Here is a 13,747-nt window from a genome sequence, read left to right as displayed (position 1 = left end):
CTCGACATAGGGATAGTGATCCGGCGGCGGCGGCGGCGGCTACGGCGGCGGCGGCGGTGTTAGCTAACTTCTTAAAAGCATTATATTTTAATAGGTGGAAGACCTGGATGCTTCATACTTTGTATATAGATGCCTCATGTTACGAAGTTTCCGTCACTCACATGTCCAATGTCCTTGACCTCATTTTCATGGTTCAGTGACCACTTGAAAAAAAAGTTAAGATTTTTTGTAATGTTGAATTCTCTCTTATTATAAGTAATAGGATAACTATATTTGATATGTGCGTACCTTGAAAGGTCCTCATGTCTGTCAGACAGTTTTCACTTGACCTCGACCTCATTTCATGGATCAGTGAACAAGTTTAAGTTTTGGTGGTCAAGTCCATATCTAAGATACTACAAGCAATAGGGCTAGTTTATTCGGTGTATGGAAGGACTGTAAGGTGTACATGTCCAACTGGCAGGTGTCATCTGACCTTGACCTCATTTTCATGGTTCAGTGGTTATAGTTAATTTTTTGTGTTTTGGTCTGTTTTTTTCATAGTATATGCAATAGGTCTACTATATTTGTTGTATGGAATAATGGTAAGGTGTACCTATCTAGCGGGCAGATGTCATGTGACCTTGACCTCATTTTCATGGTTCAGTGGTCAAAGTTAAGTTTTTGAGTTTTGGTCTTTTTATCTAATACTATATGCCATAGGTCATCTATATTTGGTGTATGGAAATATTTTATGATCTTTATGTTAGTCGCGCAGGTTTTATTTGACCGTGACCTCATTTTCACGGTTCATTGCACAGTGTTAAGTTTTTGTGTTTTGGTCTATTTTTCTTAAACTATAAGTAATAGGTCAACTATATATGTTGTATAGAAGCATTGTTAGCTGTACATGTCTGCCTGGCATGGTTCATCTGACCTTGACCTCATTTTCAAGGTTCATTAGTCTTTGTTAAGTTATCTTGGTTAATAAATGTTAAGTTTATGTGACAGTTGTAATAAAGCTTAGCTTTATACTTATGACTATCAACATAATATCAATGATTAGTATAGAAGGCGAGACATATCAGCGTGTGCACTCTTGTGTACTCTTGTGTACTCTTGTGTTTATATTGACTAAATTTATAATTTGGAAAGTGTATATGTCATTATGTTTACCATACAGTATGTACCATCATTGACAAATAAAAAATAAAAAAGTGTCAGATCTATTTGATTGTTTATGTAAAATTTCTATGTCAGTTTTATATATATGTACTGTATGTTTTCAAAGTTTTGGCGACTGATTTCCAATTCTTTTCACGCTAAACAAATATGTCGGTTGAAGTGACTAGCTAAATTTTGTCAGTATGACAGAACGATACACACTTGTCATACACGCTGAAGGTTTAGCTAGCTGTATAATTCAAGATTAAAATATAGTCGTTAATTTGTTATTACAGTTTTAATTCAGTTTTGATGGACTTCTCACATTTTAGTTTGGAGTTTGATCTTTTTTGTAAATGATTTTCTTTTTTATTCAAACATTCCTTTTTGTTGCTGTTGTTTCATTATCTTAATTCATCTGATTATTTTCATTTTATCCTATGTTATCTAAAGATATGTTTTTTTTTCAATCCTTTTTTCGTGTACTTTTTCTTTTCAATGAAATTCGCGTCGTGCAGTTAATTCAATATGTTATTTTTTTTCCTGAAGCGTTATTTTTGGTCCTTTCAGTAGTTTGTATATGAAGTAATCACAGTGTTATCTACGGGTCTCTTTCATTTTATCTGATCGGGGTTGAATTTACAAGTTGATGATCTGGTATAACCATGGTTATTTCACCTCTCATGCCCAAACCATTATTTATCTTTGTAGAAACAAATTTGATCATTGTCCGTACAACCCGTATATCTATTCCACATCGATGGACTCCGTTGTTTTAATTTATCGTTTAATAACTGAAAGAAGTAAGTTCGGTAAGGGCCATATTTGGCCCCGATTATAAAATTGAATGGTACAAGATAAAATATGTTTTAAATTGCCTTAAAGACATGTGAGAAAGTAAAAAAGAACTATTTTTGTCAAAGTTTTATTCCAAAGCGTAGATTTCTACATCCAAAATAGGCCAAAGTAAGAGAATTCGGCGAAATTTGAAAAAATTGGCCAGAATTCAACCAAATTTAGGACGAGGAAACATATTCAAGTTCAACATGTGAAATGTCATTACAATCATTGTGTTTACAGATCTTTTTTGTCGACGTATGCGCTCTAGGTTTCTTGTCCAATAATGAATGCAAAATTTAACAATTTTCATAGATTTTTCGTGAAAAATATAAATGAGTACTGTTTGTGATGTCATCAAGAACACAGGAACGTAAATTTTCAACAAAAAGGCTAATATCCTATATAGTCAATGGATTAGCTATGATTCATTGTGATATTATATTAGTAAAAAAATCCTTATTTGAAATTCAAGGTAAAAAAGAGGGCCATTTTAGGGCCTTATTGAACCTACTCCTTATACAATCATTCATATTTAAAAAAAAACCTTCATAACTTGGGTGTAGAATATGTCTTTCAATAAAAATGACAAACTGAAGTATATCTGTTTTATAGCTAAGGAATCTTTTTTTGCCCTTCGAATTAAAAAAATCAATATATACTTTAATGAATAATTCACACAAATTCAATAAATAAATGTGTCAGGTTTCTGTTTTCATTTTTCTTATTTTGTCTTGCACATTTTATTTTGGTGTCAAACTTCATGAATTAAATGGATACAACTGTATAAATAGCCTTTGCTATCACATCATTTACAGGTGCACTTTACGTTAAAAAAGATAAACTGAAAATAAAACATTGATAAAGAAGTTTTACTACTATTTTTCTTTTAATGACTTATCCCGTGCTTAACATGGACTTGAACTATTAAGATACACAAAGATTTAATTCTAAATCATTCAATATGTGACATATTCAATGATTTAGATTTGCATGTTTTTGTTTGTAGCGACTGCATTTTAAGCTTTTCTTTGATGTTTAGAATGATTATACCAGGATGTTTGCCTTAAATGTTTCTGGATTGACCTCTAAATGTACAGCCAGGAATCAACATGCGTGCAGTTAAATTATCTTGGTTATCATTATATGATTAACAAATCAACTTTAAAAGCATTGCAAGATTTCAAATATGTAAGCGTCATATTTGATTCGATATCAGATCAGCAAATAATTAGTTTACAAAAAAAAAAGAAGAAAAAATCCGCTATATTTAAAATATTGTGCACAGGATTAAGGGGATAGTCAATCTTGCGTAACTTTGAACCTAACCTTGATGTAATTGCAACAGAAGATTTTTAAGTTTTAATCTTTAGCATTATTCCCCAAATATTCACAGAAAAAATTCCAACAAAATCTAACTTAAGGAAAACTAAAAATTCACGACTTTCAAATTCCTTTTAAGATTTGCATTGATATGGGTGATAACTTTCCAAAAAAGTTAGAAATATCAATAAAAATTGATACAAAATTATAACTGTACCGCTTCTATTCAATAGAATGTATTGGTTCTTGACATTTTAACCGTCTTCAAAGTATGAAAAATAACTTAAAAGGTGTTTTCATATCTTTTGTCAAGCTACAAACTGGATTTCGTAATTCGCCAGATGACCATTTATTAAATTTATCTACATGTTAAGGTAAAGAATCTTAAATTTAATATAAATGGTTGAGCATAAAATCTTCTTTTTGTGGTTTTAAATTCTTTAAAGAAGGTAGATGCTGAACAAATATAATTTACAGATATACACAATACCAAATTTTCACATTATTTTTTTTTTAAAATGGTCACAAAGCTATAAATTTGCAATTTCTTCAATACAAAATGTGCAAAAAATATTAAAAAATACCCATAACACTTCAGTTTTGTACACTTCGTGAGCAGAAAATTATATAACATAGTCAAATACGAACTTATAACCCATCAAAGTATCATACTTTACATGAATCTTAAGAAAATTATGTTTGCAGAGTTATCTCCCTTTCCAATGTAAATTTCCGTAGGAAATTAAAAATGCTGATTTTGACTTTTCCTCAAGTTTGATTTTATGGGACTTTTTTCTGTGTATAAGTGTGGCTAAATGCTATAGATACGAAATAAAACTATTTCTGTTGCAATTAGTTGAGGTTTAAACTGAGTTTGACTGGATCTGAATTTTATACAGCAACTTCTTACCTTCTTATGAAAGGTTATATTGCATTTTTATAAATCTAAGTATCTCTACTTTTTATTCTGATCGGTTGAACACAACTCGAATGCTGCAATTTCCGTCAAAATTAGAAAACACACGGAGAATTTATTAATATTCAAATATGACAGCATTACAAATTTGACACATATCCAACTGCTCATCACATACTGCAAAATTAAATCCTACATTATCAAGGAAGATTTTAATATCACCAATTAACGACAAACTCAGGTTGAAAAATCATTTAAACAGAATTGAAGTTTGGCACATTTACACCTTTTTGGTAGTTATTTTGGGGACGAGATCTTGGTAATTCAATTGATATTGTAACTGCTATCTTAAAAATAAACTTCATTCGACTTTCTGAAAATTTAATTTGTTTATTCATACTAAACATCAGTAAACATTTTTCTATTACACAAAACAGCAACCCCCTCAAATAAATTTCAAATAAAACAAATCTGTACAAAAATGAACAGAAATGCAGTTGATTATGACTAGTTTTCTTTTTTAGAAATTGTAATGATCTTGAAAGAGGGACGAAAGATGCCAGAGGGACAGACAAACTCATAAATAAACTAAATAAACTGACAACTCCTGGCTAAAAATGAAAGAAGACAAACAATAGAACACATGAGACAACATAGAAAACTAAAGAATAAGCAACACGAACACCACCAAAAACTAGGGTTGATCTCAGGTGCTCCGGAAGGGTAAGCAGATCCTGTATATCGACTATTGTCTGTTCTATGATCGAGTTGTTCTATCTTTGTTTTGGGTTACACAATAATTCATATTTTGTGAAGAATCACACTGAATCTCAAAATGCTGGACTTTTTGATCGACAATATATTTGTTGAGTTTGGAGGATTTATATTTCAATAGACATTCGGTATTCCAATGGGTACTAATTGTGCACCCCTGCTGGCTGATTTGTTTTTGTACTCGTATGAAGCAAAATTCATTCAAAACCTTCTAAAAGACAAAAAGAAAAGCACCTTCCGAAATTCTTTAATTTTACTTTCCGATATATTGATGATGTTCTATCATTGAATAACCCATACTTCAGCCAATACTTACATCTCATATATCCCAGTGAACTTGAAATTAAGGATACTACTGATACTAGAAGGACTGCTTCATACCTTGATCTTTTCCTCAATATTGACGTAGATGGACGACTTCACACGAAAATATATGACAAACGGGACGATTTCAACTTCCCAATTATCAATTTCCCATTTCTCAGCAGTAACATACCATCTGCCCCTTCGTATGGTGTTTACATATCACAATTGATACGTTATTCACGTGCTTGTTCACACTATACGGACTTCATATACAGGAGTGTGCTACTTACGCAGAAACTTCTCCAACAAAGTTATGAGGAGGACAGATTAAAATTGACACTCCGTAAATTTTATGGACACCATCACGAATTGGTGGATCCATACGATGTGTGTTTAATCAAACTAGCTAAAGACATTTTTACCACATGGTAGATTGTGGTTTGTCATTATGTCGTCTAATCTTTTAATTACCAAACGTGACTTATTCCCGATTGTGACTGTTTTGCTGAGTGTGAATTCGCATTACCATAAGACGTGTTACGGTACTTGTCTATCCCAAATTCATGTATTTAGTTTAAATGTTTAATGTTATATTTGTAATTCTCATCGGATTTTGTCAAATGTGTTGACGTCTTTTCTATTATATTTATGTGTTATGGAAACTAAAATTAGTCACCGCCGTCATTTATTAGATTTAATTTTGGTCAACATAATCTGTACGATAATTTACGTTTGAAGTTGGATTATATATTATAGTTAATTGCTATTAATACGTATTGCAATATGCATTGTGTTTAAATGCAATATCAGTATTTAGTTCTATTTTAATATTTAATCAATCCTAATTCTATCTTACTTTTGAGATATAGTTTTTCATATGTGACGTAATTTTTCTGCTGTTTCAGAAATTTCATATATTTAAATGTGACGTAATTTTGATTGCCTTTTCACCATCGTATGTGACGTAATTTTTAATGCCTTTTCACCATCGTATGTGACGTCATTTTCATAATTTACTGCGTTGAGGCCTGGACTGAGTCGGGTGTGTCTATTCTGTGTTGGTCATTCATTATGTATTCGTGTTTGTTTTATGTAATAAGTTAATACTTCAGTTTCATTATGTATATCTGTTATATTCATTTGATAAAATTTACTGTTTGCAATAGCATTAATTGTTCTATATAATAAGGATGTTCTTATCCCAAGCATAAAACTTAGCAGTATTTGACACAACCTTTTTCAACTTTTGATCTTCAGTGCTGTACAACTTTGTACTTTTTTTCGCTTTCGATCTTTTATATCTGGTCGTCACTAGTGAGTCTTGTGTGGACGAGGCGCGTTTGTGGCGCATTAAATTTTAAACCTGATGATTTTTGTTATTCATTAATCATGTGTTTCTTTGTCTAATACGTTTTCCTATTTATTTGTATTGTAGTACTGTAATATTATGTTGTCATTTCTATGTTATATTTAACATTGCCATTAAAGTGCGAGGTTTGGCATGCCACAAAACCAGGTTCAACCCACCATTTTTTCCTATAAAAATGTCCTGTACCAAGTCAGGAATATGGTCATTGTTATATTATAGTTCGTTTCTATGTGTGTTACAATTTAACGTTGTTTTTTTTCTCTTATTTTTGAGTGTAAATTGACATTGCGATAAGACGTGTCACGGTACTTGTCTATCCCAAATTCATGTATTTGGTTTTGATGTTATTAGTTATCAAAGGTACCAGGATTATAATTTAGTACGCCAGACGTGCGTTTCGTCTACATAAGACTCATCAGTGACGCTCATTTCAAAATATTTATAAAGCCAAACAAGTACAAAGTTGAAGAGCATTGAGGATCCAAAATTCCAAAAAGTTGTGCCAAATACGGTTAAGGTAATCTATGCCTGGGATAAGAAAAGAACATCCTCCCTTGTTATTTGACAATAGACTGGTGCTTAAGTCTTTACACTTTGTTAAGGCATTTAATTGTTGCCATTTGTTTGCTCTGTGTGAGGATTTAATATAAAAGATACAATTCATTGCTCAAATAAATATTGTAATATTCCAAGATACAGGTATGTAAAATTGTTTCAGATGGTACTTTTTTGGCAATGTAGAGGAGCATGTATATCTCTCTATTTTACAGCCTTTTCATTGAGTGTGTAGCCAAAGGTAATATCTTTGGTTAGCTTGCTTGTTAGCTGAACCGTGAAGTCATTGTTAGGTTAGGTAAACTACCCCACTTTAAGAATAGACAAGTCTGACAGAAACCGCTCTATCTATCTGTTGGACTATGCTTCTTCGAAAAGAGTGTAGTTTACCGGATCTAATAATGACTTCACGGTTCAGCTGATAAGCAAGCTAACCAAAGATATTACTTTTGGCTACACACTCAATGAAATCGTCTGCAAGAACTTATTGTGATAATATTTGTTGAATGAGAAAAGAGTGATTGTATAATTGAATGTTTTTGTCTCTTTGTTTGTCTGTCCATCCACATGTTGTATCCAATAAAGTAACATTGAAGTTACAACTTTTAGAAATTTCAATTTTTACTTAGCATTTTAATTACTGATTACCAATTACTGATTACCAATTACTGATTACCAAATTTGTAAAAACCAAAAATTTGTTTTTCTAATGAGCATAATTTTAAGTGTTTACTATTACTAAACATGGCATTTGTCTTAATAAATGTATGTATATGAAGTTTTTAGCAGGTTTTCATTTGGGAATAGTGTAGGCATATTAATACATTGATCCCATTGTTAATCAAAAGATGATCAAAGATGTTTTACAATCATAATGGTCAATATGTCAAGACTTTTAATTTTCTTTTATTATTATAGATATTTATAAACATTTTTTAAATTTATTTTTAATGTAGTAGCTAAATATTTCTTGACATATATTATGAATTGGTGAAATCCCACAATTTGTTGTTCATATTTCATGTTAACTTTAACATATCATTTTAATCTGCCTGACTCAACTGTTAAACAAGGATCTCACACTATTTATTTATATACTGCAACTATGCTATTTGCGCAGTCAAATTGCATTGACCGTAAATTCATTTGTGATATACAGTCACTGACTGTATATCACCTTGTTTATGCCGTTGACAATATGCAATAAAACATGTAGGTTCGCAGGAATTTTAAGTTGTTTGCTCCAAATTAAAAATGATGTTTTTTCCTGTAAATATTTCAATTAAAACAGTGATAGGAGTTGCAGTTTATAAAGAATAACAATATTTTGTCTCGAATAATTGATTTTATTTGTACTCGGCTCACAATGGTAGAAAGGCTCTGCAAAGCCTTGTTTTCTACCTGTTTTTAAGCCTTGTACAAATAAAATTTATATTTTGAGACAATGTATGGTTATTCTGTACATTTACTAGGTTATCTACCTTATACCTGTAGGTCACTGACAAGAAATTACAAATTAGTAAGAACCACACTGTTTCTTTTTTTCGCCACAGTTTTTCTACCAAGTTCTGATGGGTTATTGTTGAAAGACATTGTTGTTTGGTAAATGTAGTGTTTCATTTAATATGGAAACACATGTTTAAATTATATCATTGATGCCAAAATTATGGGTCTTAATTTAAATTATGTTGATTTTAAACACTGAGTCATTGTTGTTCTTGCCTCCGGATCCTGGTTCCTAGGGTCAACACATAACAGGACTTGTCTCTAAATGTGAACTTTTTTTCTTCCTATGCAAGAGCTTTTCAAATTATTTGTTTAGGTGAAGTTTAGAGTTGGGGTTTAAAATATTTGATTTTGAATACACCATATCACCTTTTGTCGGTCATTACTGGGAACCACAAAGGTACTGTTAAATTTTGACAACATTATAGAAAGTATAGGACACTAAATGAAAAGATGATTGCCATATGCCTTCATAGAACAAGAGGCAAAGATTCTCAGGTCAAGTGGCTCAGATTTCAGAAAAGCGATAAGGTCTGTTCCTTTGTACTTGGTATGAATTCAATTTCCATGTGTGCTGTCCTTTTGTATGTGTTTCTTGTGTATGGTGCTAGAAGTGTTTTAATTGAAATGATCATCATGTCCATCTGTCTCATTTCCGCTATTACCTTTAGGTATATGTATCTTTGACAATTAACTGAACAAACTATATCAATGTGAAATTTAATTGTCAAAGAACACTAATTTTACGTACCTTATAAAAACTATAAACCAAAAAAACAAACAAAAAATTCAAGGACCAGAACCATTCTTTAATCCCTGTCTAAAAAAAATTCTGTTGAAATTCTGAATAACAGTTCTTTTTTGGACTCCCTTTTCCATAAATAATGTATTTTAAATAAAAAGTAATGAAACATTAAGATATGGCTATTTGTTTGTTTTTCAAGAGACAAACATTTGAACAGATATAATTCTGTTTTAGCAAAATTTTTTTCTTCAAAATTTTACAATGGGAAGATGAAGCTATATAAATTTCGGAAAAAAGTCAATGTCTTCAGATTTTTTATCAAAAGGAATTTGTGTCTAGAATATTCACATGGGAAGAAAAAAGTATTAAAGTATTATTCAATGTATTTAAAAATAAGAAGAATTTTAAAACACTGGATCATATTTATAATGTAAATTTTGGAGAAATATTACGGTTATTGTGTGAAGTATTTTATACTAAGTTTTGGAAAGTTCAGAAGTGAATGTTCTTATATTGGTTTCTTATTTAAATTGTTTTTTGTTTGGTGTTTTAAGTCACACATTGTTGAAAGTCATGCAGTAAGTTACATACAACAACTTCAACATCATTCGGACTCCTGTGGATAGTTTTCCGATTAGCTATCATACCATATCCCTTATTTTTATGTCTTGATCAATTAGTTTGAAATTGTAGCAGTAAGAGTTGGACCGATCTTCATTTTCATTTGATGAACCTGTTTTATAATTTAACCAAGATACCTCATTATATTATTATATGGATTGATTTATTCTTTTCTGTACCAATTTTAATGTATCAGTTAAGAATTGAAATTTTATTTTTGTGGGTGACTTTGTGGTTCTACAATAGACTCAATAGTCCATGCAAGCCTAAATAAAATGTGCACTTTCATGAACATTGACTTTGTGGTCCTTTTTACCCTCAAAATCACTGACAGTTGGTATCCCATGAACGATGATATATGTACATTGAATAAATAAAATTTGTTTGGCTCAAATGAGAAAGAAAAAAAATGTTAAGATAAGAATAGAGATTTTTGTTGTTTGACAAGATTTAATGTATGTAAATGAATATGATAGAATTTATAATATGCATATAAAAAAGCATGGATTTTTTTTGTAGTACTGAAATGAAGCTTTCACATTATGTAAGGTGAGGATTTTTGTTTTCAGTCAACTGTATATTATGTTATATTATTCATCTCCAGCCATATTTTGTACTTGTATTTATTATTGTTATAGTTATTCTTAACTGCAAATGTTAACATATGTATGTATTTTAGATGAATATTATCTGGCGTAAAACTATTTTTGTCTACTTTTTTGGCTTTTCATCTATACCTATTGTTTCCATTTCCAAGTTGCAAGGTACTATAATAAGTGTCTTACTGTATTTCATAAATACTAAATTTCTTATCAGTATTAATTCACATGTATACCTGTAAAATTGAAAACTAAGTAATGGGAGGGTTTGTACAGAATTTATACAAAGTTTTAACATATTGAAAGGTATGAAAACTTGTACAGGACATTTTTAAGAAAAAATGATGGATTGAACCTGGTATTATGTCTAGCCAAACATCATGCGTAATGGCAATGATAAAAATACTGCTAAAAAAACAACATTACATGACAGGAATACAGTACAAATAAAAACAAGAACACCCAGGACAGATAAATACATAATATAAAAGTATATTTATACAATGTATGTAACCACAGAATAACAAAGAACACCTAAAATTAATTCGGGGTTAAGTTTGAAATGGTGTTATTTGATGTATTTTATAACAATTACTAGAAAATTCCTAAAGAATTCTGTTAGTAAAACGGACAATTCCTGTCATGTAATATCATTTCAAGCACGAGGTTTGGCTAGCCAAAAAACCTGGTTCAACCAACCATTTATTTCTTAAAATGTCATCTACAAAGGCAGTTGTTATCTTATAGTTTGTTTCTATTTATATTGCATTGTCATTTGTTTTGTGGCTCTTCAGTATTTCTGTTGTTTCGTTGTTTTCCTCTTATAGTTGACGTGTTGCCATCAGTTTAAGACTGTAACCCGGATTTGTTTTCTTTCAATCAATGTATGACTTTTGAACAGCAATATAATACTGTTGCATTTATTTAAAACGGATTGTTATAAATACTGAGCTTATGATACCATCGGGGACTGATAGTCACCCTGGTACCTGTGTACTATTGTATAGATTCAGTGCTGTGAATTATCAGAACAATATACTATAAATTTCATTAGTCTGCAACGCTTTACTAGAACATTCATTACAAACGCACACAGTCTTTCATTTGAAAGAAGAGATTTAAGATATGTGTTAATTGTCCAGTAAAGTAGTCCACGTAATGATCTAGTCAGACACTTTGTCTGATCTCCTATAAATATTTTTTTATTCAACCTTGTCGTGTAAAAGATTTCGAGTCTGCCATCAACACTTGGAATACTTAAAAAGATTTGTAAGCCGAAAATATACATTTGTGCTCAGACTCTATTTCTATTAAAACAAGAGAGAAGATACTTCGGTGGCCTCATGTAGATGGGACCATAAAAAATCTTTTCACATGCAGGAAACAAAACAATACAAAATTGTTTCTTAATTTATACGGTAAAAATTACAATATAAAATTATTTCACATATGAGAATTGTGTAATGTACTGGTAGTGATGAATGCATATTTGAAGATTTTGTGCTGGATCCCTCCTAACTAAGGTTCATTTCTTATCAAGACATGGAGTTCCTTTTGGAGAGCTAACTATTCTAGTGACCTAATTAGCAATCCGTCAGTGAGTTTGTGTGGGATAACTCCTCTCGTTGTAGATGCATTTAACTCCGACCTTAATGGACTAGGATTATCAGTTTTCTTGCCAAAATTCAGGGATTCTTCACCTCTGAATATTACCACCGTGATAAAGCCACGAAGACTGAAAGTGGCATTTTTAAAAACACCATCAACCAAACATGACGCTTATTAAGTCACTTTGACGAAATGTAAAAATTAATTGACGACATTTCAAAGAAGAATTTCTAGGGGTGTTATTATCCAGTCATTGATTTAAATATTTAACGCACTGCTTAAAATGCACTCGAATAATGTCGACGATACAAAAGGGATCAAATTAAGATACAACGACAAAATATGACTTTTATGTAAAAGATATTCATTCACAGTATAAATTACATCATTAAATATTTAAGCTAACAACAAAATGAAAACAAGTACAGTATTGTACACCCACAGATAATTATCACAAACACACACATACTATTACTAGCACAAACATAGGAGCATTGAATCATACCGCTCGCCCACCACATGCAAAGTCATCTCTGAATTCAAATTAAACAATCGAACAGTTCTCTAATTTTATAATGTCAAAAAATCAACATATGTTTAATAAGGTGTTATCACACATCACACTGGATTATTTTTGGCAAAATTTTTCATTTATTTATTTTTGTCTTGTTCATATTACCAGTCCAAATAATACTAATAAAAAAACTAAAAATTGTCAAATACTTGCTTTTTAGATTATAGAATGTTAGTTTAAACATATTGAATGCAAAAAGATCAGCAACACAAAAATAACAATTATGTGAATACGAAAGTTTTCATTCGCAAACTGGCTTTTTTAATTGTGAAATGACCTTTGTTTAGGCTTTATTAATTATAAATTATCGTTGGTTATCCCAATAAGGCCCTAAAATGAACTCCATTTCAAGATATGAAATAAACCTTATGAACTTTGTGATATTCTAGCGTCACTGTTTATTGCGTTTATTGCAGACAAAACGAGCGTCTGACGTACAAACTTATAAGTCTGATATCTTTGATAAGTTATCCTGTTGGAATGATCGTTTAGAATGTTATCCAGTCATGAGCATATACAAAATGTATGATAATTGAGACTAATATTATATACTAGTAATTATTATTAAGGAAAAGTAGAACATTTTCTACATAAGAAAATGCCTGTACCAAGTCAGGATTATGACAGTTGTTATCCATTCGTTTGATGTGTTTGGACATTTGATTTAGCCATGTGCTTATGACTTATATCTAGAAATTGACTATGAGGGTCGGTTGAAAACAAAACTTTACGACAAAAGAAATGATTTCAGCTTCCAAATGGTGAAGTTGAAATCATCACTTTGTAAATTTTACGGACGCCATCACGACTTGGTTGACCGTTATGGAATATCCGTTTCACAGATGATATCGGATATGTTCCTTATGTCGTA

General features: G+C 30.9%; 1 protein-coding gene across 1 annotated transcript in view; it reads left to right on the top strand.

Annotated features, from left to right (window-relative positions):
• Positions 1–8,421, top strand: part of LOC139489210 (cholesterol transporter ABCA5-like) — a 197,493-nt gene extending 189,072 nt beyond the window's left edge. Inside the window, exon 35 of the transcript XR_011656162.1 lies at positions 7,705–8,421. The gene's annotated coding sequence lies outside the window, so the exon portion shown is untranslated. The remainder of the gene's footprint in view (positions 1–7,704) is intronic.
• Positions 8,422–13,747: the final 5,326 nt, after the last annotated feature.

This window comes from Mytilus edulis, chromosome 9 (assembly GCF_963676685.1).
Source record: "Mytilus edulis chromosome 9, xbMytEdul2.2, whole genome shotgun sequence".
NCBI lineage: Eukaryota > Metazoa > Mollusca > Bivalvia > Mytilida > Mytilidae > Mytilus > Mytilus edulis.
This window is presented reverse-complemented; position numbering and strand designations above follow the sequence as displayed.